This window comes from Megascapheus bottae, chromosome 13, assembly GCF_031878675.1.
Source record: "Megascapheus bottae isolate mThoBot1 chromosome 13, mThoBot2.hap1, whole genome shotgun sequence".
Classification (NCBI taxonomy): Eukaryota; Metazoa; Chordata; class Mammalia; order Rodentia; family Geomyidae; genus Megascapheus; species Megascapheus bottae.
This window is the reverse complement of record NC_143521.1, coordinates 49,608,241-49,627,862: the sequence shown is the minus strand read 5'-3', so window position 1 is coordinate 49,627,862 and position 19,622 is coordinate 49,608,241. Positions and strand designations below refer to the sequence as shown.

The 19,622-nt window shown below is 36.7% G+C and overlaps 1 protein-coding gene across 2 annotated transcripts in view; it reads right to left on the bottom strand.

Moving 5' to 3' along the window:
* The window catches only part of Kcnip4 (potassium voltage-gated channel interacting protein 4), an 870,838-nt gene that overhangs the window by 402,272 nt on the left and 448,944 nt on the right, over positions 1–19,622 (bottom strand). The window lies entirely within an intron of this gene.

The window sequence follows — 19,622 nt, the reverse complement described above, 5'->3', positions numbered from 1 at the left end:
TCCTCCTCAATTGCATCTGTAATTCTGTCTGGTTCAAGCATCCTTCTCTATAAGCTTGTCTCATATGAGCCCCCAAAACTAGTCATCATCACCCCCAAAGTAGACCCGATTTCCCTTATTGTTGAAGAAGTAACTGAGTCCCAAAGTCTATATCCCTTCCCATGTTTTTCTTTATTGATGAATTAAGAGGTAATTGAATTATCTTTTTTCTCCCTTCTTGTTCAGCATGCCATGGGAAAACATTGTATCCATGCAAAATCATTTTTTTAAATTGCTATACATACATTTCTTGAATGATGTATGACCTGAGAAAACCTTCAAAGATCCATTATCTCACCTATTGTCTGTTTTTTCTTAATGAATTCTTTCTCATTTAAAAATAGCCCATTTACATTTCAAAAATCTTATCAGTATTAAGCAGATCAGTCCTCTTAATTATTCTTTGTAGGTCTTGTCTCAGAAAAGTACTTGAAGCCATCTGGTATTTAAATTTAAATTTGTTGCACTTGAAAGAACAAACCTTGATTTATATTAGCTCCTGTTTGGTCTGCTATGCCTAGAATGATAACTTGGCTGGATTTCTCAATCAGCAGTCACGATATGGTGAAAGATTGTGGTATAGCTGCCATTGAGATTCATTATCCTACAGACTGCCCAAGGATATCTCAAGGACAAAAGCAGTTAAGAATTCTGTGTATAATCAGCACACACCCTGCTGATAGGCAACCAGGATTCTGCACTGAAGAAAATAAAGAAAATCTGTTTTTTATACAGTGTCCCAAGTGTATAGATAAATCAAGCTTGGGGTGAAACTCTATGGCCAAATGTGTTTATGGAACTAAAGCCTTAATGGAAAGAAACATTTTGTGGATTCATCAAGTTTGAACAGAGACCATTACATTGTATCAGATGCCTCTAGGGCAGATTCAAGGCTCTGTAGTGTATTGTTATATACTGCCCCAAATGATTTATGTGCCACACAGAATTTAAGAATGTGACCTTAGTTGAAGAAGGCATTTGAAGATATAGTTAAGAAGTGATACTGCCTTAGGACTGGCCCTAATACCAAGAACTGTTGTTCCTATAAAACTTCTTGATGGCACACAGTAGAAAGAATATGTTATAGCAATAGAGTCAAAGATTAGAATAATGCAGCCACAAGCCAAGGAATGCTACTTTGCATTAGCAGTTAATGCTGATGTCTAGGCTCCACAATGGTAAGAGAATCCGTTCCTATGGTTTAAGTTTAGGCCACCAAAGTTTGTGTGTGTGTGTGTGTGTGTGTGTGTGTGTGTGTGTGTGTGTGTGTGTGTGTGTGTGTGTGTGTTTAAGGCAGCCTAGGAAACTAAGATTGGCTCCAATGTCACACTGATGCATTGACTCATACTGTTTGCTTCCCTTGCACAGTAGAGAATCATTAAGCTTGTCACTGTCTCCTCAGTGGCCCCTCCATCTCCCTATATATTTGGGGGATATAAGAGAACAAAAGTATAGTATATTTTCATAGTATACACGATAGCTTTTGTTGTTGTTGTTGATGGTGGTGGTGGTGGTGAGGGTGGTGGTGGTCTGGACCTGAGCTCTTCAGCTCAAGGCTATTGCCCTACCTCTTGAGCCACAGTGCCACTTCTTGTTTTCTAGTGGTTAAAATTGGAGATAAGAGTTTCATGGTTTTTAGTGTCCGGGCTGGCTTTGAACCGCAATCCTCAGATCGCAGTCTTCTGAATAGCTAGGATTACAGGCATGAGCCATTGCACAAGACCTATGTGATAACTTTATACAAGAGTATCTCCAATCAAAAGCCATTTAAAATTTTGAGTCAAGATAAAATATCATTTTAAATAGTTTAACAATGCCTATTGTATACCTAAATGTGCAGATAATTGCCACAGATCAGAAACAAAAATAAAGCATGAAGACAACATTTCCTTTGAATCCTGTAATTTGGCTACAGCAATCCAGATTTCTGGCTTCTTCTTGACCATCCCTGGAATACATCAATCCACTTTTGGCCTTGACCACACTGATCATTTCTTAGTGGGCTCATCCTTCCTCATTTTCAGTCCTTACCATAGTTCTGAAGGCAGCAAATCTATAACCTTGCACTGTTATCTGCTCTTTTCAACTGTTCTTAATTCAAACTTTATGAAGTACAAAAGAGAAAACCTGCAGATCAAACAAGTGCTGTTCAGTAATATTAAACACATTGTTTCCTTTCTGCTTGAATTTCTTCATTTGGGCTTTTTACTCTTTACCCCATTCTCAACCAATTAGAAGCCAAGATTAAGGGAAAATCACAGGTCTAAGTAAAGTCTTGTAGGAATGCTTGCAAAGCAGAATTTTCCTCTTTCACAAATGAGGGAAGATGACACTGTGGGTAGGAAGTAAATAAACAAGAATAGAGATTCCAAAGTGGAAAAATACATACTGGAAGAATTGACTTTTGACAAAGGTAGCTGGGTGCTAATGGTTCATGCCTGTTATGCTAGCTACTCAATAGACTGAGATCTGAGGATTATGAAGCCAATCCAGCCCAGACAGACAAATCCAGGAGATTCAACGCGAAGAAATCAGGAAAAGGCTGGCCATTGAGAGAAGGTTCAAGTGGTAGAACCTCAAGAAGTGGAAAAAAAAACACTAAGAGCTTTTGGCTTTGGGTTCAAACTCAGGAACTGGTCCTCAATGTTTTAGGAAAGGCACATCCTATCTGAAGGATGAAAGCGAGTTAAGACTGACTTATCCCTGGGCAATAAATAGGGTAATGGTTTCACTTTCATATCAGTGTAGGAAAAATTATATCACGTTTGAAAAGATAATGCCATTGTCATACCATGCCCTTTAATTCTCCAAACAACCCAAGATAAAGCAATGCCATTACACTCCTACTTAGGAAATGGAAAATGTAAACATCATGCATGCACAGGAACACACAGCTATTAACTGTTAGGAATGAAATTACAATTCCGTTCCACAAACTTATAAACCCATTGTCTACTTCCCAAGTTACTTTTATGATTGATCTATGGTTCACCGGTTTACTTGTACTGTTTGTGGAGCAGAAAACATATAATCAAATCAGTAAATATACATATGCCTCACTCATTTATTCAAGAAAAAAAATTCCACTTTCCCTTTACCTCCAGTTGATACCATATGTGAAATATCTAATATTGCTAGACACACAGCCTGCTGTGATTCTGCAGAGTAAAACATAACCCTGCCTCTTATTCATGTATAATTTTTTTCCCTGTCTCTGGAATATCTTTTGGCTGATCTAGTTCCTTCCTAAATGTCAGGGGTTAAACACAGCATCTACTGTTCACCATCTTAGAAGAGCACCTGTCAACTTCTAAGCTAGAACCACACAACCATAGCTAACGTCAATTCTGAAGCTTGAGCTCTCCTATGAAATTCTGCTTCCTGCCATTGGCTTGTGTAAAGGCAGTGCTTTGGCTCATTTGAACTCAGCAATATATGAATAAGGAGAGGGTTTGTAAAAGATGAACCCAGTTACTGCAATCTGCATCTGCTTGTAATAGTACTGACAGCAGGAAGTTGAGTAGCTACTTTTTTTAAGTTCATAATAAATAGATTAGAATTCTGCAGGTCCAAACGCAATGAGAATATATGAAATATGATTGAAGTTAAGGTGGTAAATGAAGCCACAAATGTACTGAAAGAATAAGTATTGAAAAGCCACAGAGATTACCTTAAAAATTAAGGCAGACAGAAAGAGGAGAAAACAATGGAAGGAAAGGAGGGAGGAGAAAAAAGAAAGAGAGTAAAGGAAGTTTAGAAAGATGTACTCTATGTACCATGCAATCTTTACTTCCTACAGGAAGGTAACTCCTTACAAAGTTATACATCTCCTGCAGGTACATTATCTCTCTCCAGTCAGTGAAAAGGTTTGTACTATGATGAGCTTGTTCTTTATTGTCCTTGAAACAAATCAGCTCAGAATAGAAAAGGCTGTTTTGTCTATCAGTCTTTTTACCGAGATCATTTTTCTAGCTGTAGTAACTCTCAAAGTTTATTGTACAGGAGAAATCACCTAGAGTATACAGAAATACACAATTCTATCATTTTACCCCCAGAAATTCTCAAACACAGCTTCCTACTTTCCCCTTGAATGTTTGGTCCCTTAGCTATGATTCTCACATGCCCAAAACAACCTGGGAGAGAAAATAAATGTTTGGAACTTCTATTGTGGGTGAGAGTCAGTGACCAAAAAAGTCAGAGCTGTGCAAGGGAAGAAGCTCGTGGTGGCTGGTGGCAAGACTGTGCTCCTGAGAAAAGCGGCCTGCATCATCTAGCTGTTAGCCAGCTGCCTCTGCACTAAATGATTTGTTTCTTAGTCCCTTTCCCACTCAGTGAAATTCCACTCATTTGAGATGGAATTCAGCTAATAAGCATCTCTTTATAGATATGAAATTCCTCTGAGGGTGTTTAAGTAACTAGTTATCCATTCATTACTTTTAATTAGAGTCCATTACTTTAATAATAACTCCTTGCCAAAATGACCTGTTTTGAGAAACAGGGATTGGACAGAGCAAACGGCATTGTTTTTTTCTCACTTGGGTGCTCTTTGTGGACACAAGGGATGGACTACAATGGAATGATATTTCTAGAAGGATGAAGTGAGCAAAAGGCCGGCACATGGAATGGCATGAGACTAAAATCCAACTCTGTACATGGAAACAAATAAACCAAACACAAACTGACCCCCCCCCAAATGAGTAAATCCAGGGTTCTTAGGAAAAGAGCCCTTTCTTGTATTTTGAACGAGCATTCTTATCACATACTGAGTAACGTCATAACTTCTAATAAATTATTCTTTAAACCGAGTTTCCTCAGTTTTTTTTAAATGCAGAAATGCATTCCAAAATTTCACTACCAATCAGAATTTGGGATATAATCCACTGAAAGTTAGACTTAAAGCTGAAACACAGTGACTACAAAAGTTGGAAAAAGGTTGACTCATAATCAACTTTTTTTCTGGTGTTATACTTTAAATTGTTAAGCGTTCTTTGATTTAGGTTTTACTCAAACACATTTGTGGATACAGTAAAACCACATTTTAGTACAATATTTTTCAAACTTTATTGTGCATACTAGCAATCACCTGGGATCTTGTTAAAACATAGATTCTGAGGACATCCAGAATTCTGCATTTCTAAAAACTTTCTGGGTAATATCATTGTGATAAGAACTCAGATGACAACTTCAGTAACAAAACATCAACTTACACAATTGAGTGAAGCAATGGAGGGTTTTTCATGTTAAAAAAAAAAAGAAAAGGTTTAAACCTCTACACGTCTTTGTTTTATATTTTACTTTACCCTATCAAACTTATATTTGATAGCAAGTTTCTTACATCTAGACATAGACCAAAACGCTGCTTCAATTATTTTGAAATTAAACTTGGGGAGAGAAGTATAAACTTTTGGGGGAAAAGTTACACTAAACACATAGGTCTAAGTTTATATACATATGACTTTATAATTCAATCTATGTCTCTAGGTCAAGAGGATCTGACAAAGCCACAAAGAAGAAATTGATTTAGAAATGTTATACTGAAGAGACTTAAAGTGGGGGATTTATTTCCTAAAGAATAGTAACTAACATTTTGAAGCCAAACTAAAAGCAGCAAAATTGTTGAAAGAGTAGGGGTCAATAGCTGGAAGAAGCTGTGACTCCACCTTTAAACCCACATAGAAAGTGTTGCTGAAATTCCAGTCCTCTCACTCTACAAGGCATTCCAGGAACAAAACTCAGCTCCCAAGCTGTCAACAAGAGAACCCTGGAAATGTAGTTCCTCCTAGAATAGATAGAGCAAGGCCTGAAAGGAGCAGGGAATGACTCCCGGCACAGACTGGCAAAGGAAGGACTCGGCAAGTTAAGGTTTCTTTCATACTCCATCTGGAACTCAAACCCATGTGAGAAACTCTGGGTGTTGTGCTCTTTAAATGAGGTCTCATATACCAAACACTTGGCACTAGGCTTGGTACATCAGTTTACATTATCATATTTTTTGATAACTTGACAGAATTTTTTATCTCTTTCATTTTCCTGTTGGTTAAGTGATAGGGAAGTCTTGTGAAATCTTGGAGATCCTCGAAACAAATATTAGTAAATTGGTAATGGTTTAAAGTCATGCTGTAGAAAATGTACTAGCAGGTAAAGTACCTTCTTGTTTAGTCTAAGCAGAATGATAGATTCAGGAAGGCTTACAGCTTTCAATTGGACTTATCATAGTTTTCCTTCTTTTTTCTTTCTTTTTTCTTTTTCTGAGTAGGCCCAGACATGCGTGTCTTTCCAGATTCTGTGGTCATAACTTAGACGTTCCATTGTTATCGAGCCACTAACAATATTCAGTAATGAAAAGAACAGGTTTTCTCAGTAGACTTGTTCCCCAAGCTAAGTTTTCAAAAGCTTAAAAAATAGACACAGGTGTCTCGGCAAGGCTATAATACAAAGAAGTTAGGGAGAGAGCTGGCATACAGCTCTTCTGTGGGAGAAAACAATCCAAAGTCCTTTTATATTCTGGCCTGTGTCCTTGCAGCATAGGAAAGCTAGTACTCTGCAGGGTGAAGTGGCTCCTAGCTTTTCAGGAGGCTGAGATCTGAGGATTACTGTTCAAGTCCATGAGGATCTTTTTTCCAATTAACCACCAGAAAACCAGAAGTGGTGCTGCAGCTCAAGAGGTAGGGCAGTAGCCTTGAGCTGAAAAGCTCAGGGACAGTGCCCAGGCCAAGTTCAACCCCACGACAAAGAAAAACAAGAATTGTAGCACTTTGACAATTCCATCCTGGTTCATCTTGTTTGGAAATCAGCGAGCAAAGCCTTTACTGAATTTAATAGCCTCTCCTTGAAAAGAGCTGTTATAGCCTTATCTAACACACCCTGAGCTTTCTCCAATGTTTGTTAATGTAGTTCTGCTTGAATAGCAAAATGTCTATGGAGAGGAATATTCAAGGATTTGTAAATGAGAAGCCAAAGGGTATAGTTCTGGAGACATTGGAGTGGCACAGGATCATTGTACTTAACCATTCCACATTTACAGAGTCGAAAACTAATACAAAGCAACCATCCCAGGATCTTCACCATTTGACATATGCCAGAAACCAAACAAACTAGTGAACACAATATGTGCTGTGTGTTACGGGAAAAGAGAGATAGGGAAAAGAGAGATAGCTCTGGTTTGGATGACACAGGTAGTAGTAGCTCCAGGGAAAGGTGGAGGTACAGTTTGGGTTTCAGAGACTGATTAGAACTTGTCTCAAACAATGAATGGAAAGGGTGCACCTTCTAGAAAATGTTTTCACCTGTTGCTCTGATGTAGAAAGGACAGGATCAACTGAACAAGGAGATTTAACGGAATACAGTCATCAAAAATCTATATTCTGTGGCTGTTACAGCCAAGTTAGAACCTTCACTTTGTCATCCAGCTGGTTAATAATAAGAAAACACTGGCTATGTTGTTTACCCTCAATTTTCTGAAGTTCAGAATAAGAGTACAGATTCCTCACCCTTGACATTATTGTAAGTCACTGAAAACAATGCAATGAAACCATCTAAACCACCTTCTGCCAACATTCAGCCTCTATTATTTTATCTTATGACCCATTAACACACCTTCTTTCACTCTAAGCCTGTTAGATGGAAGTCAAGGAGTAGATTGAGTCAGAATACAAAATGTAACGACTGTAGACAGAAGTTCATATTTCTGCGGAAACAGAGGAGTCTCTGATGAATGGAGATGCATTGGCAGTGATATGACAAGTGTTGTCCTTAAGAATCGATCTAGTAGTATAATGCACACAATATGTCACTCAGAAGCTACTTTCATTCACTTTTAATGGAGTAGTAAAGAAAATTGAGATGAGGAATCACAATGGCACCAAAAAGGTAAAAAAAAGTATTCAATTATCACGCAATAAATCCGGGAGCCTTTATGAGTAATTAACACTCCCATCAGCGAGTAGCTGGCGGAAGTGCAGACTGCTAATGTGGCCAGCCACCACAGCTCCAAATACTTCTGGGATCTCGAGGTGAAATAAATAGGGTCAGGTTTCCCCACATTCCCAAAGATCCAAGGAGAGAGCACAGATTACAATGCCAGCGCGGATAAAGGAAACACCTATTGACTCTCTGAAGTTGTGACCTACAAGGAAAAGCAAGCATAGGAGATAGAAGTCTCAGAAGCATTAACTTTGATGGAGACAGAATTCTCAGAAGCATTAACTTTGATCTACAGAGCTAGAGAAGATTCCTCAACCTTATGTTTCATTGCTGCTTTCCTTACTGAAGGAGTTTCTAATGTAGGAAAAATTACTGTAGGTTGTGGACAGTCCCAGCCCAGACACTGATAACTACAATATCTTTCTTGTGCCCTCAAACATGTATCAACCCAAATTTTTATTGTAATTAGATACAAAAATCATTATTTATTAGTTACATGTTAAAAAGTTATTCACTTTAATGCTTTATCGTAAGTAAGGAATTCAGGATTCAATAGAGAGATACCTGGTTATCACTAAGATCATGACAAAGAAGCCTGAGTCCCAACTCCCTCAATCAACTGTCTTTATCTCTTATTTCTTCCCATTTATGCAAGCTTGATTCTTTACAGTATTCCTTGTCACAGGTGCCCAGTCAGTTGTTTATCTGGTAAGTGGCAAATAAAAGAATCAAGGTTTGAGAATATATGTTCTTTCATCACTCCAGATACCAAAGGTGAATATTCCATTGGACCTCAAGGAAATGTCAAGTTGTAGAACCCATTAATGAAATGGGCACAGATAGAGATTTCTCATTCATTGATGGAAGTGGACAAGTTTCAGGGACCACAGATCCATCCACCTGAGTCACTTCCTTTCCCTTGGAGATCTCACCCTGTTTACGTTGTAGATTTTTACTTGTCTTAGGCCCTACCTACATATGACTTAAGTTTACTATTGACATTCCACTCCCCTGCTTGACAATTTCAGGGCTTTGTACATCATCCAGGAGCCATCTCCTCACATTATAAAGGACAGACAGCCACAGACACTGTTGGACACATATCTATTGTTTCTCCTTCTCTAGAAAACCCTTACAAATACAACAGTCCTTGTTATCTTGGATTATTGGATTTTTCCTTAAAATAAGGCCTTTCATTAGTAAGTCACTTGAGTATTGAATATCTGGACAATGTAAAGAAACCAGTGCAGTATCAGGCTGATAAAACCCAAGTTTATTGACAATCTCCCTCATTTATTCTCTACTTAATCATAACTGCAAGTCATTAGACAAACCTAGCCATCATTATTATGTCAACAACACATTATTTCAATCATTTCTCTTACCATTTCTTTACTAGGTATTGTCTTGGATTTTTCAGTCTGGCTAATACAGTTTAATTTCCAATAATATTAAAATGAAGCTCACATTAGAAAATGTTTTATTCTTTTTTATATTCACAGCAATTTCTACCATCTTCAAGGTGAGCCTGACCTTGTTTTGCATTTATTTCCAGTCCACCCATCATTTGACAGGGAAATTATTCCAGCTAAAATTAAGAGCAAGCACTTAGCCTGAGTTCTATACGTAGTTAACTCTGGGTAATGGTTATGTATGTGGTGTATGAGATTTCTGAAACATACTAGAAATTTGATCGAGTAGTTTCTAGCTAGATTTTGTAGCACATGTGGCTCCCTACATATGCAGGGAGTTATTTTTCCATCATAAATGTGAGACATGTGCATGTGCCTTTAAAAATATTGTAGTAGGTGTATGCCTTCTCTGATAGGAATTTGTGATTAACAGTCCTGCAACAAATGAAACATGGCCTTCAGCATCTCAGCCTAACTGATAATGGTACACCATGACATTTTTCATTTTGTAGGAAGGCCACAGACTGAACAGATTTCATTAATTTCCAAGTATCAGAATACAGAATGTTATATTGAAGTAAACTACTGGAAACTATGTAACAGTTTTGCTTTTTGGCTTTCTTTTTTTACTATTTACCCAACAAGCGTTGGAAACCATACTTTGTGTCTAAAACTCTTTTACAAGAGTGAGTAAACATAAGAAAATCAGTATCACATGGAGAGTCCTACCTATTGGGGCTACACTCTCCAAAAGCAGGAAGGCACAAAGAAGATGCAAAGGCGTTAAGCCTGATTTTGAACCTCATCCACACCATTCACAAATGTGTATTCTTTCCCTGGCTACTTGATCTCCCTAACCCACAATCCTCAGTAGGTGAAATTGAGATAATTCCTGCCTTACTAGTTTATTAAATTGATGGAATCAGGAGGACCGGGAGTGTGGCCCACTGGTAGAGTGTTTGCCTAACGTGCACGAAGACCCGGGTTCGATTCCTCGTTACCACATACATAGAAAAAAACCGGAAATGGTGCTGAAGCTCAAGTGGTAGAGCTCTAGCCTTGAGAAAGTCCAAGGACAGTGCTCAGGCCCTGAGCTCAAGTCCAGGACTAGCAAGAAAAAACAATGATGGAGCCAGGTAATATCTAAGGATTTGTTATATGGGTGACACTATTCTTTTTCTAATAGTTTGAGTAGTCTGAGATATTTCTTTTTGTTGTTGTTGTTGTAGGTCATGGGGCTTGAACTTGACCTGGGCACTGTCCCTGAGCTCTTCAGCTCAAGGCTACGGCCCTACCCTTGAGCCAAGCACCATTTCCTTTTTTCTAGGGGTTAATGGAGATAAGAGTCTCAGGTCCTTCTGTGCTTGGGCTGGCTTTGAACCTTGATCCTTAGATCTCAGCCTCCTGAGTAGCTAGGATTACAGGCATGAGCCATCCCACTGGCAAGGTATTTCACTTTTAAGAATGTCATATTTTGAATAACATTTTCTCAAAAACAAGATACATATTGTGGTTTAAGAGATTGTTTTATGTACCTAATATAAAACCAAGAGTAACTAAAACAAGTGGTTTGAGTTTGCAAGTCGAGTTTACAAGGCTTTTTTTTAATCCTATAAAGTATGTGTATAGTGCAGTACAGTTTCAATAATTTCTGTAACCACATGCAGGCACAATGTTCATTGAGAAAATTAGCCTTAGGTAACGAATATTACTTAGAAGTTACCAGGAAGGAATCAGGAAAAAAAATCTATTCCATTCCATACATACTGCAATTTGTATTACACAAAGAAATAAAATTTGGAACACTGATCTTTCTATCACTGACATTTAGTTGGCCATCTTTCCAGCCATAGTTATAAGCTATATATATTTATAAAAGAAATAAAGGAAATGAGATTTAAATCTGAGATTTTATACCACAAGAATCGGCAAATAGCTTGCATTATAGATCTGTTAACTCAACATTTACTCATCTCTGCATTCATTCAGCAACATTTAGTGGGCCCTACAATGGGTACCTCTGGTCTCAGTATTTAAATTTGTATTTTTCAAGATTTAGTATAAAAATAGTTAATCATTAAGAATTAAAAATAATCAGTAGAAACCTTGGGCTCTACTAGCAGAGATCTGCAATAGAGCAAAACCTTGATACATAAGGCCATATAGTATGAAGCTAATTGAAAGGACCTCCAGGATATTGAAACAAAAGCCATATAACGAATGATTGTTGTCCTTAATGTACTATGTTATCTCTCATCTCCTTTGCTGTCTCTTGGGTATCTCATATTGTTACAGTACCTCACTTTGTTATCTGATATATTGAATTTATTTGTATTTGGTTATTTGAAATTTGATAGGGAAGGGGGAAAAGCAAGATGGGGGGGAGACGGTAGGGGGGAGGGTAAAGGGTACCAAGACATGTGAAAAGATATCAATGTATACGAATTAATGCACCTTCTATATGTCAAATATCATGTAACCCTTTTTTTAATTACAATAAAAAATTAAAAAATAAAAAAATAAAATATATCTAATCGTGTACTAATTGATGGCTATGACTTTAAACTTATTTTAGTCATGTAAGAAAATGTTAGTAAAATCTCAGGAAGCATTATAAATCATTAATGGATACATAAATCATTAGTAAGTTGAGAAAGAAAATTTTATTTTGATAAATTTTCTATTATGCTCTATTTGTGAGTTTATTAAAAAATCTATATAGCCTTTTATCTAACTTCAAAAAGGAGTATGAAGAAGCTAGCTTATCTATTCAAACAAAAGTCATTTAGAGTTTCTTAAAAGAATGTTCATTTTAGTTTTAGCTTTCTTAGTGCCTTCCTTTTGAAAATTTGACATGATGTGAGAAAGCTGATTTTATGTTTATGTTTGTTTGTTTATTCTGTTAGTGTTGTTCAGAGATATTTCTATCCAATGTGTTACTATCTTTGAAAAGTTTAATATCAGATTTATTAAATGATTTCTTTAAACAGTGAACTTTCAACTTATGTTTTCCAAAAATTGTATCTACTAGAAATAATTTATTATGTTTCTAAAAGTTATATTTACCATCACTTCTTTTATACATTAAAACATATATAAAATTATTGTTAGTGATAAAAATGTAAGTGAAACACTATAAAATTGATCCAGTTTTTAACTTAAAAATTATGTGTCTTTGGCCGGGAGTTTGGCCTAGCGGTTAAAGTGCTTGCCTAGCATGCATGAAGACCCGGGTTCAATTCCTCGGTACCACATATAGAAAAAAGCCGGAAGTGGTGCTGAGGCTCAAGTGGTAGAGCTCTAGCCTTGAGAAAGTCCAAGGACAGTGCTCAGGCCCTGAGCTCAAGCCCAGGAGTGGCAAAAAAAAAAAAAAATTATGTGTCTTTGCCGTTAAGGTCAGGTTTAGCTAATAGGACAATTACACTTCAATTCTTTTAAATTAGACTTGGAATTTCTGCAAATTGATTATGGGATTTAAGTTTACAACTTCGTGTAGTTTTGCTTTAGCTCTGCATCCATTGCTGAAATCCAGCAGTGCAGATATGGAAAGGGACTAGAGATGCATTTCTATTGTTTCATTTTGTATTTTCTTTTTTAGTTTCTTTTTCATTTCTTGGCTTAGACATTACGTTTATCATCATTGTTATCATCATCATCATCATCATCATCACCAACCATCATCATTATCGTCCTCCAGGTTTTCATCACTATTTATTTACATTCATTAAGCAGACATCTAAACTATAAATATTCTGTTCTGCAGTTATCATTTCTAACTTATTTCTATATTTAGTGGATATTTAAAAAGGATTGAAAATTAGCTGAACGCAAGGACCAAGGTCAGATGCTTTAGGTTCTGTAACTATGTAGATATGACACACCTGTTATTCTTCAGTATTTTCCAAAATGATGATGATAATAATAATAATACTGACTATCCAAGGACATGTAATAATAACTAAGTGTGGCATTACTTTCACAGGCTTCCAACATTATTTGGCACATAGAAAGCTCTCAGGAAGAAGTGGAACTGTAGCTCACCATAGTAGAGTGCTAGCCTTGAACTGAAGAGCACAAGAGTTCAAGGCCCACGACCAACCAAAATAAGTAAATAAATAAAAGCACTCAGGAAATGGTTGTAGTTTGCTTCCTGGAAACTACGGATTGTAGTTTGCTTCTCTGCCTTTGCTGCCCCACTACAGTAGCCTTTCCCTGGAGAAGGCCTGTATCTAGTTCACTGTTGTTATACTGACGAGCAACTGTCAATGTGATGGGGAACCTTACACATAATTCATTAAATCACAACACTGGTGAAGAAGTATTTTGTCTAGAGAACTTGGAATGACGTTTCACATGACAAGCATCTGAAGCTTTAGAATCTGACAATTTTTTCTTACTTTCCTTTCTTTTTCTTCCCATTACAACTGAGTTAAGGCAAACTTCAAAGAGAATAAACAATGAACTACATGAAAGAAAGACTATAATCACACAGACCCATGAACTACCTTATTTAGTCATATGCATCTGTAATCTATGTTATACTTGTTCCTTTGGGTCACTAATATAATATTACTTTATACTTTGTTTTAGGAATAAAATAGTCATGCCCCCCCAAAAAAAAATTCTTACTCCTTTTTCCAATAGGCCTCTCTCACTCCTACCTTTGAGGAATAACTTCACACAGCCAAGCTCAAAAGAAGTGAATGGTCCCTAATTGGATGTTTGCACAGTTAAACAAGAGAATACACACAAGAAAACTAAGAAGAGAGAGGCTAAGGTTTGACTTTCAGAGGAAGCAGATTCACACCAACTGCTGTATGGCTGGAAAATGAACGTGTGAAGATCAGCCTGAAATATTGTGAGCGGCTATTCAGACACTGCTTTGTAATGTAGCTATTGCAGTTATGGAGATATTATGCAAAGGAGGAGACACAATGAAAAGGAAGCCATAGACCAGCCAATGAGTTGGGTCCAGTGAACTAGAATCTTATGGTCAAGATATCATTGAGAGTCTTATATTTTACCCAGAACTTGTGATCCTGTTAACTACTGTAAGAATTTTTTTCAAAGGAAAAAAATCCAAAATATATACACACATGTTTGTTTTTCCAAATTAGTGTTGTTTGAAAAAAACATGGAATTTTGGAGTCTAATATCAGTTATTTGAATTTTAGCTCTTCTCTTTCCTAATTAGGTAATCTTGAAAAAACTTTTTTTATTAAATTGGGTAAATATGATTATTTAAAACTCTTATCTCATCCAAGATGATAAAATTTTAATATATATTTGTCCTTGCCTATAGTCTATCATCTGCACTGAGAATAAAAATGAGATCACTGATTCATGGGAAAAGTGAGGTATTCAAACATACATTCCTAAGCTGAATCAATGAAGATGTACCTGATGCATGTGACCAGAAAGAGATATTATTGAAAATGAGATGATTGATGTTGCTTGACACTTTTGTTAAAATCAGCTCATCCATTCCTCTTTAGTCCTATCTATTTTCAGAACAAACCCGAGGGAGCAAATTAAATCTCTGGATAGGGTTATAAGAAAGTGTCAGCCACTTTTAGGAATGTTATTTTTCTAGCTCTTTGGCCCATACATTGTATTATTATTGATGGTAATAATGAATTGAACTAAAATGATAAATATTTTGCAGATGCAATCTTAATTAATCCAGAGTTACTTTTTAAAGTTATATGTAGTTATCTTTAGGTAGTCGTATAAAGGCAATACCATCCAACAAATCAGTTTATGAGCCCACTATGTCTTAATCACTGTTATCTCTTTCATCATTCTGTGCCACTCCTCTCCATCTAATCCCTAGAGTTACTTTTGAGGTGAGATCTCCTCATGTCCAATCCTAAGTAGGAAACAAAGTCTGAGAGAAAATCACTAGCTACGAAGTAGTTAGGGCAAGGAATGCCTGATTTGCTTATTTACCTATTAAATTCCACAGTCTCTCCTCTTCTCCTTATTTTTTATTTTATCTCTCCAGTCCCAATCTCTGTCTATTCTATATCTAATAACAAACTAGGATATTTCTGTAGTGTGTATTAGAAATGTTAAATTTCTCTAGCAAAACATTATTGGGAGGTGGTAGAAACATTCAGATTTAAGGCCTATGTCTTCAAGTAATTGGGATTGTATCCTTGCAGAACACTATGTGTCTCCACGTTGTCCCATCTCTCTTATTTCTGGCAGAAGGTAAACATTTGCTTTGCAATGTACTCCTTGGTGATATACCGCCAGTGGTGAAAAACAATGGGGCCATGAGTCATCCCTAATTCATGATCCCAAACAAACCAACCTTTCTTCTTTGTAACTTGATGACCTCAGCTATTTTTTTTTCCCAGTGGTAATGGAAAGCTGTGTCATAGAGATACATCTTTTTTTTTTCAACCTGCAGCACTAAATCTGTCTTACATATAATTCCCAGCTTGACTTTTAGTTTCATATCCCCATAATTATAAACAAGAGATTGTAATTAAGAGGTGTTTCTCAAACCTTATCCAAGCATTGCACAGAAGTGGAAGTTGTACCATATCTCTCTGTCAAAGTAAACCAAGAGCATATCTGTTTACATCCCCATTTCATAACCACTCACACCGACATTAGAGAAATCACTCTGTTTGTTTTTTCATCTGCAAAATGAAAAGTTACAGCAGTACGCTTACAAGCTAGATAGCTTTCTTTGGGAGGTGGGCAAATTGAATTTTTTAAATTCTTGGTTGCAAGCTGTGCTGTAAAATATCATTACTGAACTTGCAATAGGCACTTTCTGTCCTTTGCAATTGGAAGATGATGGTTTTGTGTCTCATCACCTCATCACAGATCAGTATGAGCAGCAGGCGCTCGAGAAATGAGCATAGCATGACACGGTGCCAGCCCCCAACTGCAGGCTGTGAACAGCAGCCTTCAGGATTCTTAAAGTATCCTTAAGAATTATCTCAAGTTCCTTTCTATAGTACTTAGGAAAGTGTAAGGATCTAGTAACAGAGATCCTGAATGTTTATACATTGATTCCACAAATTAAAAATTTAAGTACTCAGGGCTTAGAAAGAACTCTCTTACTTGAGTATTATGGTAGACATGACACCCTGGTAAAATGTCAGGTGGTTTGGATTATATTGGCTGGGGAAGATGTATGTAGAAAACTAACCACATAAAGTAGGGATGACTCGGAGTGTGTATGTGTGTATGTGTATGTGTGATTCATTTGGGACTTGAACTCAGGGCCTAAGTGCTGTCCCTGAGCTTTTGTGCTCAAGTCTACAGCTCCATTTAGAACAACTCATGTTTAGACCAAGGAAATGTGATCTTATATCTCCATACTTTGATGATTCATCTTTTCTAATTCCTGTAACTAATAATGTATGTAAACTTGTCATATTCATACTTTAAACTGTACTTGGTATTTTCAAATATATTATGGTCACATAATTGAAAGCCCTCTCTACAACTACTTTAATGTAATAAAAAATAAAATAAAAAAATCTATTCAACTAAATTCTTTTTCTACCTGTCAGTGTATTAATCCATAGGTGCTTATTTGGAAAGTATTTATTGAGAGCCTGTTAAGGTCATAGTACTAAAATTTTTAACTTGAATGGCATGGTTTCATCCAATAATGAGTTACTTCATACAATAGTGAAATAGAAATGTAAGACAGAATACTATTGTTAGATGTGATAAGAACTATCATAATAATATGTTAAAATATTTTCTGGAAAAGAGATTGGGGAAGGGTAATTGCACATTAAGACAATGGGTAATTACACATGAATATGAAAAATAAGCACATATTTTACTTTACTTGTATTTTTATTTTGCCGGTCCTGGGGCTTCAATTCAGGGTCTTGGCACTGCCCTTGGGCTCTCTCAAGGCTAGAGCTCTACCACTTGAGCCATCACACCACTTCTGGCTTTTCTCTATGTATATGGCAGCAGCGAGGAATTGAGCCTGGGTCTTTGTGCATGCCAGGCAAGCAGTCTAACCACTAGGCTACGCTCTGGCCAAGCACATGTTTTAAATAAGCACTGCAGTTAAGATATTAACTCAAGATAAACTAATCTTTCATAACAGAAAACACATTTCATATTACATGTATTAATGCAAAACTGAACAAGGAAACATTTCTGTAATGAGCAGAGTTGATATCAGAAAAAAAAAAACTTGTCAAGGCTGTCAAGAACCATGTAGAAAAGTAGATCACAAGAAATAAAACCAAATTAATTACTTGAGGAAACACCAGATAAGACCAATAGAAAGTAAATAAATAAATAAATAACAAGACTAGGTGATCTCAGAGTGCAGAGTGTGGTATTTATTAGGGCAACACAGAGAGAGAGAGTGAGAGAGAGAGAGAGAGAGAGAGAGAGAGAGAGAGAGAGAGAGAGAGAGAGAGAGAGAGAGAGGGAGGATGGATGATGGAAGAAAGTTCTAATTTAGTGTATATTAATCATGCCTTAAAAAAGAGGTCATTATTATAGTCTGAACATGTCTTCCAAAAGTTAAGTATTAATGTTTAGTCATATGTGTGTTTGTATTGTGTAAGTATTGCCAAATGATGAAGGCATGAGTGTAAAGCCCTTACAGACAGATTAGGTCCCTGTAAAAGGACCAGAGTCACTGGGTTCCCTTTTACCACTCTGTCATTAGAGAGCACATAGTTTGTTTTCTATGGACTCAATGCCATTTAAGGTATCATCTTGGAAACAGTGCATTCCTTTTGGTTATGGATTTCCTAGACTCTTGGACTCGAGGAAAATAAGCTTCTATCTTATATGAGCTATACATCCACAAAAATTTTGTTAGCATAGCAAAGAAAGGCTATGACAGGAATCTTACCTTACTTTTCAACAAAGGACTATAAAGAAGATTGAGAGGAAAAAGATTAATCATCTGTCTTCTTAAATTGTTTCATACTTTTAATTTCTTCTTTCCACCTGATTTTGCCCCAGCTTGTTTATGCTTCTGCTTATTCCATTTGACTATTTGGGGATAGGTTCCCCATCAGGACTCAAGGCTTGAGAGGATCCTGCATTCTGTGTGTTGGAACCCCCATAGAACTGGATGCTTTTGTCTTTAAGATTTTGAAAAGAAAGATCAAAATAAAGACTGTATTTACTCCAGGAAATGCAGATATTTTACATTCAGAGGAATTCTACAACCTACATTCCAGCAGGGTTTTGATGAAACTTATACCCAGCTTGCTCAGCTCTGTGAAATAGCAGACATTTGTTGGAAATACAGGTTCCTTGGGGAGCTTGCTCTAGTGGAAGTGCACTTCAGTAAGGCATGCTATTAAAGGAAGACACATAGTTCCATTTCACCTGTCAGGGATTTTTAAAGTCTACATATGCAAAGTCAATGTTGTTACTAGCTTGTAAATACAATGTCTCTTGGGAAAGATGCCAATCTGAAATCATTCTGTGTCTGCTGCAGTGTATTCAAGATGGTAAGAACAGAAATGATTCCCCAGTGACTGCCTATGCAGGCATACCTAAAACTGTTCTTGTGTCGCTGGTTGGGAATGTGAAATAAAGCAAACATTCTTTTAAGCCTCAGCAATTTCTTCCAGGCTGAGATAAAATGGAGTTTCAAAGTGGTCAACCCAAGGATATTAAAAGACAGCCAGGTTTGAATTTAGATGGAATTGACTTTTTGTCCGTGCTATATCGTCATCACACTTTGACTGGAGTACTGAAATCATGCTGGGGTTGGAATTATGGATAAGAACACCATATAAGATGGTCTTATTGCAAGTGACTAGAATTCGAGAAGGTTTTCAACAACACAAAAGAGATGTAGTTAGTTAGAATAACAACAACATTGAGGATTTTCTATGCAAAAATAATTATTTGTAATTTAAAACTATTATAGACACAGTTGCCAGGTGTTTGGCCTAGTGTTAGAGTGCTTGCCTAGCATGCATGAAGACCTGGGTTCAATTCCTCCATACCATCTACATATAAAAAGCCAGAAATGGTGCTGTGGCTCAAGTGGTAGAGCGCAGTCTTGAGGAAAAAGCCCAACGACAGTGCTCAGGTCCTGTGTTTCAGCCCCACGACTGGCAAAAAAGAAAGAAAGAAAGAAAGAAAGAAAGAAAGAAAGAAAGAAAGAAAGAAAGAAAGAAAGAAAGAAAGAAAGGAAGGAAGGAAGAAAGAAAGAAAGAAAGAAAGAAAGAAAGAAAGAAAGAAAGAGAAAAGAAATATATCTAAAGTTAAAATACTTTATAC